Here is a 14,806-nt window from a genome sequence, read left to right as displayed (position 1 = left end):
AATTAATTAATTAATTAATTAATTAATTTACATTTATTTATGTGGTGCTGGGATCTAACTCAAGGCCTCGTGTGTGCTAGGCCAGTGCTCTGCCACTAAGCAACATCCAGGTCCAGAATTTTTTGTTTGTTTTGTTTTGTTGAGATTATATAACCCAGGCAGGCCTGGAACTATGTAACTTAGGCTGGCTTATAACTAAAGATCTTCCTTCCAAGTGCTGGGATTATAGGCATGTGCCACCATACCTGGCTAGAATCTCTGTTTTGTTTTGTTTGGAGGGGCAGTTTAATCCCTAGGTCCATTTAACAGACTAATAATAATAATAATAATAATAATAGCTTCTCCCATGGGGCCTATGACCTAGCCAGCCATGGTTTTTTGGCCCAGTTAACAGTTCCAGGCACAGGTTACAGCTTGTGGAGTGGGCTTTAAGTCCAACCAGAAACTGTTTGGTTATTCCCATAGCATTTGTGCCACTATTGCTCCAGTGGGCCTATTTTGCCAGGCCAGGTGTTATTGTAGCTTGCAGGGTTTACAGCTGGGTAAGACTGATAATGACTTTTCTCCTCTAGCACTGTGCATAGAACCTTCTAACACCATGAATGAAAGCTAGTCAGAACAGATGAACCTTCCAGGTTGATACCAGCTTGATTCCTCTATGTTCTATAACATGTGGTGTCTTTAGCAATAAGGTCTTACCTTTAGGTTCTGGAGGATGACCAAGTGCGATGGCAATATCCTGTAATGTTTAGAGGGGGATATGGGACCCCACTGACCAACAACTCAAAAAAGAGCTAACCCATATCTGGCACTAGGTTTTTTATTTGATAGCCAGTGGTGTCTGGGGGTGGCATTGTTCTCTACTCACACTGTAGTTCTTAGTGGTAGAGCACTGACCTAGCACCCATGGGAGGGGTCTTCCCAGCACCACATAAGTAAATATAACTTAACATAATTAAGTAAAGATATTGCCTCATCCTCTCCTGTTTTTTTTCTGTGGACTTATTCCTCTTTTATATATGTATGTATTTTAGGAAACTTCTACAGTAGTAAGTTTCCATATGGCATTTTCAAAGGTCTCTGTTTTGTTTTGTTTTTTAGTAGTCCCAGCTGTCCTGGAACTCACTATGTAGACCAGGCTGGCCTTGATCGCTCAGATATCCACCTGCCTCTGCCTCCTGAGTGCTGGGATTAAAGGCGTGCGCCACCACGCCCGACCAGGTCTCTATTTTTAACCAAAGATGTAATTTATTTCTATTCCTGTGCTCTAACTTTCTATGACCCTGGGAGAGGAAATGAGAGGGTAAACCCATTCCCTTCTACCAATTTTAATTCCTTCTCACTGAATCATGCCAAGACCCCTGAACTCTAGGAAGACCCTGGCCCTCTATGGGGGAAGCCACTTTCTCCATCTTTACCCTTCAAATGTGGCTCTTCTAAATTGTAGACTGTCCAGTCTCTCCTCTATGAAATTAAACCTGTAATGTAAGAACTAAGTTCTTTGACAGATGTCACTGGGTGTTGTTATCACCATTTAGACCTCATGACTGCTGTTTTCATGACAGCAAACTTTCCTAAAGGAAAGGAGGTAGAATAGGACAGAGGGCATATTCAAGGGAGCCACAGAAGTTTCTTAACTACCTCCATGTCTTCACCCCCATGTTAGAAACTAGGAATGGAAAGATGGGCAGAGTATCTTCCAAGCTCCTGCTACAAACTTCTTTAACTCCTAAGTCATTGTCATCTCCCCATTTCCACTCCTGCAGTCACCTGAAGGCACACATCCATATGGGCCTGATGTCCTGCATCCTCCAGAGCCTCCGCCTGCTGCCTGCCTTCTTTTCTGTATACACGGAGGGGAAGAGACACTACTTTATAGGGCTCTTATGAAGATCAAATGAGTCAACTTGTGTCACTGTACTTAGTAACCTGTAAAGACTTGTTATTATTAATAGGAAGAGAGGAAGTGCAGGGAACAGCAAGGAAGCAGGGGAGGTGGCAGGAGGGAGACAGTGGTAAGTAATTAGCAAGGCAGATAGGGCAGGCCCTGCAGATGCCACTCCGAATTTGGGGTTCAGGCCAGGAAAGCCAGGAGCTTGGAATGCAGCAAATGTTCCAGATGTCCACACCTGAATTCCAGGCCCACAACACCAACATTATTCATCTCCCTGGAGGGGGTGGCCCCAGGAGGTTTCTGTGACCTTCTCAGAGAAGTGACTCTGCAGTCTAGCAGTTTCTCCCATGGTGCATCTGCCTGTGTATCCATCTATCTCTCTAGGCCTGAGAATAGAGAGGAGGCTCAGCAGGAGCCCCCTTCCTTTCCTGCTGCCTATTTCTCAGACTTCCCAGAAGAGAGAGAGACAGACAGATAGGGGATGCTGACTCCTAAGAGTATTTGTGGGATTGAGGAGGGGCACAGCTTTGAACCCTTTACTCTCCACCCCATCACTACCTCCAGGGCCACAGCAGGGCAGTGCAGGCCAGACAGCTTGGGGATGCGCCGCTGCCCCAAGGCGGGGCTGGGATATCAAAGTTGGAAGTGCGGGGGCATGTCAGCCTGGCTTTGTGAGCTAGACTCCCATCAATGCATGAAAGCTTTGCTCTACAAACCACATTTGTTGCGCTCCCAACCTGCATTCCCAATTGGTCATGGCCTGGCCCCCAGCTGCATTCCTGCGCAAGAGGAGGCAGAGGGCCCTGCCCTCTTTGTTCTTCCCAAATCAAGGCTCAGAACCATGACAGGCTGATCACATTACCCAGCTGAGGTCAGCCCAGCAGGAATGACCCCTCCTGTTCCTCTCCCAGCTCACCAAGACAGAGCCACTAGTCCTACCTCACCCCACTGTCCTTACCTGTGCTGGCTCTTCAAAACAGCCCAAGCTGGACCTTTGTAGAGGAAGGAAAATTCATAAACCACAGCTCTGCTGTTGCCATCCAAAGTCAGATGCCAGGAGCTGTGCCCAGACCTTCATTCCAGGGCTGGTCCAATTTCAGGCCATCTTCAAGGCTTTGCAGCTGCTCTGGGGTAGGCCCAACTGCCCTACTTGTTCAAAATTGCACACAGCCTGCACCTAGATGACATCTCAGACCTTGGAATAGTGCCAGAACAAGGCCAGCTTCAGCTTTACTATAGAAAAGATGTCTTCTGTCCTCAGCCCCATTTAAGTTACTACCCTTTTGGCCCAACACCTACAACCCCCTTCCTTTCTTATACCCAGAGACAGGAGTGCCATCTTGACTGCTGACCTGTCTGGTTTGACTCGGGGCTCTGCCATGTACTCACTGTATGACCTTGAGTGACTTATTGTACTTTCTGGGCCTCAGCTTCTTTGTTTGCAAAATTAATATGACCACAAAGATTTCTTCAGAATGTGCTATATTGTAGGCTCCCGGGTTGTTGTGACTGCATGACCAGCTATTTTTCCTGCTCTCTTCCCTCTTCTCTCCTCCAGTGTGTGACCTCAAGTAGACTCCTCACTAGATCATCTTTACTATTTTTTTGAATTCCTAAAGCTTTGAGAACCAGAGCCAAGCTCTCTGGAGATAGCTCTTTTCAAATCATCCTGCATGTTCTAAATAGTTTTGTGTCAGACTGTCTCCTCTACAGGTTTGTTGGCATTTCAGGAAAGATCTTTAATTTTTGTTATTCATTCAACAAGTATGTATTAATAGAGCTGTGCAGGCTACTAAGGATCGGTGATGGAGAAAGTGGAGAAAGCAGCCCAGATTTGGGCACTGGCAAAGCATACAGTGCAGTAAGCACAGGCCATAGCTAATGGTGCAATGAGTTTTTTCCCAGTTGCAGTGAGCACAAGGAGGGAAAAGCATCAGCCATTGAGTGAATATGACAGGGGGCTCTGGGAAGGCCTCTAAGTGAAGCACCTAGAAGCTGAGACCAGAGGTGTTAAGGCACGCAAGCAAATGGGAGGGAAACAGTCCTCAGCAAAACCTAAAGAAGGAGCAGGGTACAGACCCATGAAGAACCTGGCTGTGTTCTAAGTGAAATCAGAAGCCACTAGGGGCTTTCAGCAGGAGCATAATATGACCCAGAATTACTAGGCAGAGAAATTGAAGAAAGTCTGGTGACCAGGGAAGATGCTGAGACTTGGCATGTTGCTGAGGCAAGTACATACCAGACATGTTGCTGGCTAAGTCTGGTTTCCTAGGGGCAGTAGAGATGAGATACAGCCAGGCCCCCATTTACAAGTTGGGGCTTGTTGGCCTGGAGATCATGCATTGGCCTGATCAAAGTTATACAAGAGACCCAGACACCCTCAGAATTGCCGGTCCTTCCCTGCTACTGGGAAATTTCAGAGATTTTCAGCACCAAGGACTCCTTCTATTGTTCTCATTCTCAGCCCCATGAGCTGTATTAAGGATTACTGTCTACTAAAAGACTTGAATTAGTTAAATTACTAATTAACTCTGTTGCTTCATGTTTTACTACTCCAGTTTACAGAACTGGTAATTTGAGCTGCTGATTGCAGAAGATAACTGCTGTTTCTATAGGATTATTTAATTCTAGCTCTAGCAAAGAAATGTCATGTTTCAGCTCATCCAAGCAGCCTAGTTATTCATTCTACCCCACTCCCATAGAATGTGAAGATGCCTGTGAGCACACCATACACCATAGGCCTTGCCTTCAGGAGGACTTCAATCTCACAAGTGATACAAACAATCCAGTCACCTCTAGTGCCATGACCATATCATACTTTGTGTAAACCCCAGGCATGGATGGGCATGTCCAGAGAATCACTTAGGGATGTGCTAGATACTCCCCCCTGTCCCTCCAGGTGCTCTTTACAGCTGCATCCCTCACTCTGTACCCAGGCCAGTTCTCAATACTTCAGGACAGCATCAACAGAGTTTCTTTACCTTCTTATCTAGTTGGGTTTTGCCAATGGGATTCTCTGGTAGGAGGAAGGAGTCAGCTCCTTCCCTGATGGACGCCAGAAGTCCAGGGCTGCTGTGGCTGTGTCCTTCTATTGAAACGTCACAGGGGTTCTGGTGGCTTATAGCTATAGGGTTTTCAGGGTTCCATCCTGCCCCTGTCCCTTTAAATGGGAGCTGTTGTTGCTAGTGTTCACTGCCCCTTGCTACTGTCCCTGAATCCTACCAATGGCATCATTTCTAGTCCCTTCTTACAGTCTCCTGTGTGGCCCTATTTGAGTGAGCCATCTGTTCCAGCTGGGAATGTGACTTATACGAGAGGTCTGGGAAAGCATCCTAGAGGGCTGGCATTTAAGTTAAAGGATGAGCAGGAGTCAGCTTTTATGATTATTAATTTCCATTGTCAACTGGACTGGATTTAGCATCACCATGAAAACATACCTCTGAGCATGTTTCTAAGGGTGCTTCCAGAAAAATTTGACTGAGGTAGGATGACCCACCCCAGGTGTGGGCAGCACCATTCCCAGGCCAGGGTCCCAGGCCGAGTAGAAAGAAGTGAATGACACACCAGTGTTCAGCTCGCTCTGCTTCCTGACTGTGAACACAATGTGACCATGATGCCACATTTTCCCCACCATGATGGACTCTACCCTTGAACTGTGAGCCAGAATACCCTTCCATCCTTAAGTTGCTTTCTGAGGTAGTTTGTCACAATGAGAAAAGTATACTGCAAAAATTATATAAATTATGTGAGCTTTAAAAAAAATTATGTGCATGAGTGTTTTGCTTGCATGTATGTAAGTATACCTTTGTACTCTCTGTGAGTTTTTAAAAAATAAATAAGACACTATCTCCCCAACCTCCATGTTTACCTCCATGCACACTTAGAGCCCTGGGTATGCCCAAGTTAGGAATCATTGGCCAAGAGCCAAGAGAGACTGCACAGACCTCCATGTGGGGTCTGAGCTTTCCCTCTCAGCCAGACCCCAAGTAGGAAGAAAGAAAGCAGGCTGCCCCACTGAAGGCTGTAACCTCTCAGTCTCCCTCCAGCGCACTCCCATGGCATTCCCACCCCCTTCAGGATCCAGCTTCCGTCCTCTCACAGCCAGCTTGGCGAGAGAGTCTGGTGGGAATGGTGCTTTGAGAAGGAATGTCCCAAGGCCTACCAGGCAGAGGGGGACAGCTGCCTGGAAGATTGGGTTTCAGGAATAGCACTCCGAACTCCTGCAGCCTGCAGGCCTGGGCTCCTGAGTGCCTGGACACCTGCTGGGGCCACCCCAGCCCACAGTCTCCCTACCCAAACAGAGAAGGAAAAAAGCTGAGCTGGGCAGTGGGACTGTCACGCTCCCACCCACCCTGTCTAGTCCCTCTCCCTCTCCTGTCACCTCCAATTAGACAATTCACATTCATGCTTTTCAGAATTCGGCCTTCTCACCAGCTGGATTCAGCACCTGCCTATGCCCTTCCCCCGCCCTCCAGCTTCTGGGGGCTTCCTTTTGAGATTTCATGCTGACCTCACCCTCCTGTCTCTAAAGAACACACTGTACTCTGAGCTCTCATCCTGTAAATGCCCTCCTCTTCCCATCTATCTCTTGCCCCGTTCCTGCTTCTCCAATCCCATCAGCACTCATTTCTTGAACCGCTAATGAGGAGAAATCCAACGAGATCTCCATTATTATTTAAATAATAGCACCAGATACTATTTCTCTCTGGGACCCCTCTGTGTCTGTCACTCTGGCGTGAGCCAACCTTCATCATAACCCTCTCAGGTAGGTACTGCTATGCCTCAGAGTTGAGGTAACAGAGACCATAAGTAATTTTCTAGGCTAGGGAGTAGCAGCTGGAAGTCTGGAATCTAGATCCTTCAGTCTTTCTACTCTGCCACTTCCTTGTCTCCCTAGGACCTGGCAGACAGAGACCTGAAAACGTAGTTTTCTAATATTCTGCAGGCACTGCCCAGCACAGTGGCACAAGTAATGACCCAAAGTCCCTTCTCCACAGAGCCACTCCAGAGAGCCACTTCATGCTTAAATCACATCTAGCCCATGCTCTGCTCAAAAGACAACTTCTATTGTTTTCCCCTTTCAAGATTCAGAGCAGTTCCATCAATGGCCTGCAAGGTCCAGAGTGATCTGCAACTGACCTGCCCCTATCCTGCTTAGAACACACCAATCCAGGTTGCTCCTCACAGGTTCCCAGTGTGGCCCGTAGTCTCATCAGAGGATCTGGCAAAGCCCTGTTCACTAGCTGCTTGTCACAACTTTGTTTCCTGTCAGTGCCAAAGGTACAAATCATTTCTACACAGCTCTGTTCCTACAGGAGCCCTGGGCAGCCCAGGGACTCTCCCTCTCTCTGCAGACAGAGCAGCCAGCAAAGGCCTCTGAGCAAGCCCCTGTATCTCTCTCTTACCATGCCCCCTTCTCCCTTTCTTCCTGTGCCCCTCCACACCAGGCTCCCTATTGTCCAACTGCCCAAGCTGCTCCCAGGGTGAACCTCAGCCCTTCCAAGCCTTTGAAGGCTGCCCAAACTTCCCAGTATTTACCTAGCCAACTCCTTGACAGCCTGTTCAAGTATACCCACCCCATGAGCTTCCTCACTATCCTCTCTGTCTCTTCTCCACTCCAGCCACATCCTGTTTCTCTGCTGTTCTCCATGGCATTTGGGTTATTTGTTTTTCTCATACCATCAGGCCCAACCTTGCAACTGTGGCATTTTTTTTTCTTTTAAAATTTAATGCTACTTCTTATATGTGTATACACATGATAGGGGTTAATGCATGTGCCATGGTGCATTTGTCAAAGGGCAACTTTGTGGAATCAGTTCTCTCACCTTTATGTGCGTTCTGGGGATCAAACTCAGGTTACAAGACTTGGGCAGCATGCATCTTTTCAGCTGAGCCATCTCACTGACCCCACTGCAGCATGTTTCTTTTCAACCTTTGGCATCCATCTTCCCCCCACCCTCAAGACCTTTCCTTTGCCACTGTGGTATTTTTTCTTAGCTTTTAGCATCCATATATTTCAATCTCTGTCTTTAGACTATGAGATCCCACAAGGCAGAAAAAATGGTCTTGACCATGTCATGTACAAATAATGGCTGACTGTGGTGGTAAATAAGAATGATCCCCGTAGGCTCCAAGTACTTGGAGATTTGGTCCCCACTTGGTGGTACTGTTTTGGGAGGCTTTAGGAGGTGTAGCCATGCTGGAGGAAGCATGTCACTGGCTACTGGCTTTGAGAGTTCTTAAGCCTTGCCAGACATGGTTGCTCTCTGCTTCCTGTACCTGCTTGAAAATGCTTGGTTTTCCGCTTTGGCCATCTCCTTCCGCCATGCCTCCCCCCACCATTATGGACCCTTACCCCTGGAACAGTAAGCTCAAATAAACTCTTTCTTCTTTACATTGCCTTGGTCCTAATGTCTTGTTACAACAACAGAGAACTAATACACTGGTACTCAATTCCTACATGTGGATCAGAAAGCACTGAGTTCCCTGAGGGAGAAATTGAGGCTGAGAAGATACAAGAGTTAGCCCTGGTTGCACAACAGGCACCATCATATGGAACTCTAGGCAATCTTCATTTTGGAGACACAATACGGAAAATTTTTACTAGGTGTGATAGACTTATAATATGGCCCCATGACTTCTACTTCTTGGCGTTGCTCCTGTGGTTATTTTGTGTTGTAGGGCAAAAGAAAGAGGACTCAACTGAGTGTAACTTAATCTCAAGAGCCCTTCAAAAGCAAAGAGCTCTCTGTGGCTAGGGGCTAAGAAGTGAGAGATAGGACTTCTCAGTAGAGGACTCTACATTCAGGTGCTGGTTTGAGGATGGAGGGACCCATGGTAAGGAACGTGGATGGTCTCAGATGCTGACAGCAGCCCTAGCTGAGAGCCAGCAAGGAAACAGGCTTCAGTCCTGCATGCTAGGATCTGAGTTTAGCCAAGAACTTGAGCATGCTAAGAAGCAGATACATACTCAGATATGCAGAAAGGGACATAGCATGCTGCCAACACCCTGACTGCTGCCTGTAAAAAACTGAGCAAGGAGCTGGTCTCGGTCAGTCTGTAAGCCAACTTCTGGCCTAGGGCAGTGTGAGCAGAGGGGTTTATGCTGTTTAAACTATTGAGGTGATTTGTTACACTGCAATAGAAAGATAATACAGTATGTCTTGAATATCACAGGAGATGTGGACTAATATAGCTGTGCACTGAAAATCTATAATTCAAATTTAGCTGGAACTTTTAGTGTTTTATTTGCTGAATCTTGTCTCTAAATCCCAGGCGAAAGCTGAGTGTGGTAACCTGCAATTCCAGCACGAGGGAGACTGAGACAGGAGGATGGAAAGTTTGGAGACAGTGTGGGATACATAACATTACCCTGTCTCAAAAATAACAAAAACAAATGAATCACTGGGAGTTCACAATGCAGACTAACTCAGAGCTGGACCCAGGTGTCACTGGAGTTGTTCCCGTCTGGCAGAGCCCCTTAGCCTCCACATGTTTTGCACACCCCTTTATTTGCAAAGCAAGAAAGTTTCTAAGGAGTCCATCTAACACTCCGCACAAGCTGGGACAAACTTCCTTCTGACATCTTAATAAGGAAAAAATTATGCCTTTATTTTCACTATTCTCCAACTGAAACATTCCCTTTAATTGAGAATATGCCTAGAATGGAATTTTATTCAGCTATAAAAAAATAAAATTATGAAATTTTCAGGAAAATGGATGGAACTGGAAATTATTATATTAAGTAAGGTAACTCAGGTTTAGAAAGGCAAAAATTGCACGTTGTCTCTCATATGCAGAGCCTTGCCTACAGTGTTTATATGAACATATATAAGCGGGGGTGAATACGGATATAGGCTATGGAGCTGATAGGGGCACAATGATTAGGGTGATGTGTATCCATTCTTAAAAAATTATTTTTTAAATTTTATCTGTGTGAGTGTATTGCCTGCACCTGTGCTGTACACAGCCCTCGGAGGACAGAAAAGGTTGTCAAATCCCCTGGAACTGGAGTTATGAACAGTTGTCAGCTGCCATATGGATGCTGGGAATCAAACTTGGATCCTCAGCCAGTGCTCTTAACTGCTGAGTTATCTCTCCAGCCCCAGGAGATGCAATGTGTATTCTATATTACAAGAGCTTGCTTGTGCGTCATTCTGTAGGAAGGAATCTGCATGAACTGCTACTGGTTTTTTTCTGAATTGACATTAAATCTAGGTGTCACCCAAACTGACAATTGAGAAGGAATGCAAGACTCAGTGGCCTTGGTGTTGTGCAAGGCCTGTTCCGGGGGGGGGGGTGAGGGGAACCCACCTGGCCAAAAGGATAAGAGTGAACTTTGAACTGACTTATTGTTTGCTCTGGTTCTCTATAAAAAGAAAAATGAATCAGGGAAGGCAAATTTAACCCTGGTTTCCTAGATTGCTGGCTCGCTGAATAAAACACAGTTTTAAGATTCAGTTCCTAGGGTTTATTTATGTGCTAGGCAGCATGGGCCACTTACAAACCTAGAAAGGAGACAAAAGAGGGGAAAGAGGAGTTGAAGAAGGGGAGAAAGAAGGCAATAGAATGTATGAGATGTGAACAAGGAGGGGAGGCTGGGGCGGGGTCAAAGGGTAGAGGAAGGGGTCAAGGGATAGGGAAGGATGCATGAGATGTAGAAGTGGAGAGGAGGTTGGGGTGGGGCTAAAGGGTACAGGAAGGGGTCAGGATGGGAAGAAGATAAGGGAGGAAAACCAACAGAAACAAGTATTGCTTGAAAATGTCATAATGAATTCTAACAGGTATGTTCTAATTACTTCCTTTTTTGTGTGGTATTAGTGTTTAAATTTAAGACAGGCTTTACAACTAAGCTACATCCCCAACCCTTGTGTGTGCTAATTAAAAATAATTAATTTTTTTAAAAAAAGAATATATATATATTGCCATCTCTGTTTTCTGACAGCTGATGCAACATGACAGCCACCTCACACTCCTGTGCCCATGCCCTTCCCACCACGATGGACTGTATCCCTTCTCAAACCATCAAGAAGAATGGCACTTGGACTTGATACAGATTCTAAAATCGTAAGGCTGATGCCATGGAAGGATGAAGCTTTGATAGAATCTGGGGTGGAGGAGATGACGATGCTGCCTTCCAAGGGGGTAAGTTAGAAAAGGAAATGTAGCTTTTTCTTTATTCACCAGAAGGTTCATGCTAGAGACTTGAGTCACCATGTGAACAAGTGGACCAACCACCATGAAAGACCCAAAATTACACCACATAGAGAGCTGGAGAAGTGAAGAAGCTTTGGGGCTCTGTGAACTGGTGGTGCCAGGCCTGCTAGCCCCAACTGATTAAGCACATCCAGCTGAGAAGCTACCTGGGTGCAACCACCTGAGAGACCCTGACCCACAGAGAAACAGCAATCCCTGTTACACTCCTGACCACAGAACCATGAGTGCTAGAATATTCACTGTTGTTTTAAACTACTGACTTTTGGGAAGATTTGTAAGGTAGCAATATATGATTGAACAACTGTTCGATATTGAACAACATGCACATACACACACATGTACATACACACATATATTCAGTACCTATAACTTTGTCACTAGTAGAAATCACATTACAGGGCTAAGGATATAGCTTGGTTGGTAGAGTGCCTGTTTGGCACACACAGGGCCCTGGATTCAATCCCCAGCACCATTTAAAATAGACATGGCTGCACATGTGTGTAATCCTAACACTTGGGCTGTAGAGGGAGGAGGATCAGTTCAGGGTCACACTTGGCTATGGAGCAAGTTCAAGACCAGCCTGGGCTACATGAGATCCTATCTCAATATTGGAAAGTATTTTTATTCATCACTATTTTGAAATTATATGTATTAGATCTTGTTATTTAATATCAAAAAGAAACACATAGTGCTATATCACACATTTCTTTTATGTCTTATTAACTTTGACAAAATTTGATTTTTTTTGTTAATCTAATGTTGATTTTGTTTTGGTTTGTGTTGTGTGGTGCTAGAGATTAAACTCAAGGCCTTACACATTTTAGGCAAGCCCTGTATACCCTCCCAACCCCCAGCCCAAAATATATTTTTAAAGAAACATCGGAGAGGGTCCTGTTAAATGTATCCCTAAAGGCTCATGATTTGAAGGCTTAGTCCCCAGTGCAGGAGTATTCAGAGATAGGGCCTTTGAGAGGCAATTGGGACTGATGGCTCAGACCTCATTAATGGATTCACCCAATGTCATCAATTCCACCTTTCCTATTTCCCTATATCTTATCACAACTGCTTCTTTGCTTCCGGTTCTGGAGCACTGGACAATGGCATCCTGTGGTCTCCAAATGGCTTTGCCCCATACAGTAACAGCCTCCACCCTGGGTCCTACAGACCTTGAGTGACTCTTTTCTTCATCCCCTAGCTCAGTCCACATGCTCCCATAACTACCTACCCACCATCCAGCAAAGAGGACAAAAATACACATTCACCCTATGATGGTGATGTCCTGCTGTTCCCTAGTGAGAAACAAGTGGCCTGTCATATAGAGCCTCACCACTGCCCAAACCCACATTCCTGAGGTGGCCTTGGTACAAGTGATTCTCCACCTAGGCAGTTCCTTAGCTACCAAGGCCTCACTAGAGCAGGCCTCCTCCTGCATAATCATGCCACAACCCTTCCTGTTCTGGGCCACTAGACAGTCTGGGGTGTGGGCAAGAGAACAGCCAAAGCCTGAGTCACTGGAGGGGACAGCTGAGTGGGCCATTGACACTCAATGGCCCATTGTGTGAGGAGCTGGACGCTTGTGTCCTTGGCTTTGGAGACTTCTGTAACCCCTTCAAATCTCACTGTTTTCCTTTGTCCTTCAGGCCCCACTGCCTTCTCCAGGGCACCCATTTCCTCCTCCTCACAACTTGCTTCCTCCTCATCCAGTCTCTTTAATCAAACAGGGTTGCTGAGCTCCACTGGAACAGCTAGCTTAACCAGGTAACAAAGCCGTATGAGGACTACACATTGCCTGGGCTTTGGGTTGAGTTGGGGACTCTGGCTGTACCCTTGGTACTGGAGAGAGGAATGTCCCCAAAGTTAGGATAATCCAGCCTGTGTCTATATAGCCAAGGCCACTCAGCCTGGGAGGCATAGGAGGACAAAGTCAGACCCACCCAACAAGGCCTACCTGGTGTCTACCCAGCACTGCTGCTGCCTCTCTCAACTATCTGACCCTCTCCCCCACCCCCCCCCTCCCACCCCTGCTTCACAGCCACTCCATCACCATTCCAGGCTACACATACTAGCTTTTGCTCCCTGAGTCCTGTGTCTACCCTCTGCCAGATTTTGAGTGTTGTTATTCTCAGGACTCTTCCCTGACACAGTAAATTCATGTTTTCTATACCTGGATTTAGCACCCTCCAGAGCCCTGGGAGAGGGAAGTCCCATGATGAACCAACAGGCCCTCTTTAGTTAGCCCTGTGCAGGCCCCAAGAAGAAGAGGGACCTGACATTGTCACTTGGTTTCCAACATGTTGGCAAAGACTTCATCTAACTCCTCCATTTGTCATGACCCTGTGTGTTCTCAGACAAGACCAAACATTCTTCCTCTGGCCTCTCTCTGTTCTGAGAGTTCATGATCCCAATGTCCCCCCACCCCAGCTTCTAGTATCCCCCTCACAGTGTCAATAGACAAGATCCAGACCCTTCCTGAGAACAAGAAGTACATCAGGCTGAGATGGAAATCTGGCTCCTAGGAAGGGGGAACTATGATAAGTACCTTCTGTCAAACACCATTTCTAGAAATTTCCCATGGAATCTCTAGAAATTGGTTTTTTTCCATAAGAACCCTGTGGAATTGTCAGTGTCTTGTCTTTTATTCTCTCTCTCTCTCTCTCTCTCTCTCTCTCTCTCTCTCTCTCTCTGTCCCCACACATGTGCACATATGTGTGGGCCTGAGGACAACCTTGGGTTTCATTCTCAGGAACACCGTCTACTTCCTTTGAGGCAGTCTCTCATTGGTCTGGAGCTCACCTATTAGGTTAGACTGGCCAGCCAGCAAGCCCCAGGGATCTTGTCTGCCTCCCCACACTGGGATTACATGTGCACAGCACTACACATGGCATTTTTACATGGGTTCTAGGGACTGAACTAGGGTCCTCATGCTTGTGCAGCAAGCACTTTGCCCGCTGAGCCATCTCCCCAAGTCAGTACTGTCACATCTTGCAAATGAGAACACCAGCATTAGAGAGTACTCTGATTTGCTCATGTTAAGTGATAGACCTGCAACTGGAGTCATGTTCACTCGATGTCATAATTAACCCCAGGCCACTCCTAGCCTGCCAACCCATTGTTGTCCTCAAGCCTATGCCTACCTTGTCTTGCCTCAGTTTCCCACTTGCTCTTTCAGTTTTGCACTAGGACTGGAACTCTTCTTGAACCCCTTTTGCTCAGTCCATTCATGCTATGTAATAAAATACCATAGGCTTATAAACATCAGAAACTGATCACAGTTGTAGGCACATTTTCACAGTCACCTATAGGCGATACAAGGCAGCCCTTTAGAGCTACTGCCTGCTTCTGCCTCCCAAGTGCTGGGATTAAAGGCTTATATCACCATGCCTGGCTATTTATTTTAGCTTTTTTTTTTTTTTTTTTTTTTGGTCTTTTTGAGACAGAGTCTCCCTGTAGCCCCAGCTAGCCTAGAACTTGCTATGTACATCAGGCTGGCCTTAATCTCACAGCCATCCACCTGCCTCTGCCTCTCAAGTGCTGAGATTAAAGACATGTGCCACCATACTTGGTTCAAACGTATTTTAATTTTTTTATTTAAAAAAGTTTTTGAGCCAGGCGTGGTGGCGCACGCCGAGGCAGAGGCAGGTGGATCTCTGTGAGTTCAAGGCCAGCCTAGTCTACATAGTGAGTTCCAGGACAGCT

The sequence above is a fragment of the Nannospalax galili genome, unplaced genomic scaffold (genome assembly GCF_000622305.1).
Source record: "Nannospalax galili isolate Female #2095 unplaced genomic scaffold, S.galili_v1.0 scaffold690, whole genome shotgun sequence".
In the NCBI taxonomy this organism is placed as follows: Eukaryota; Metazoa; Chordata; class Mammalia; order Rodentia; family Spalacidae; genus Nannospalax; species Nannospalax galili.
This window is presented reverse-complemented; position numbering follows the sequence as displayed.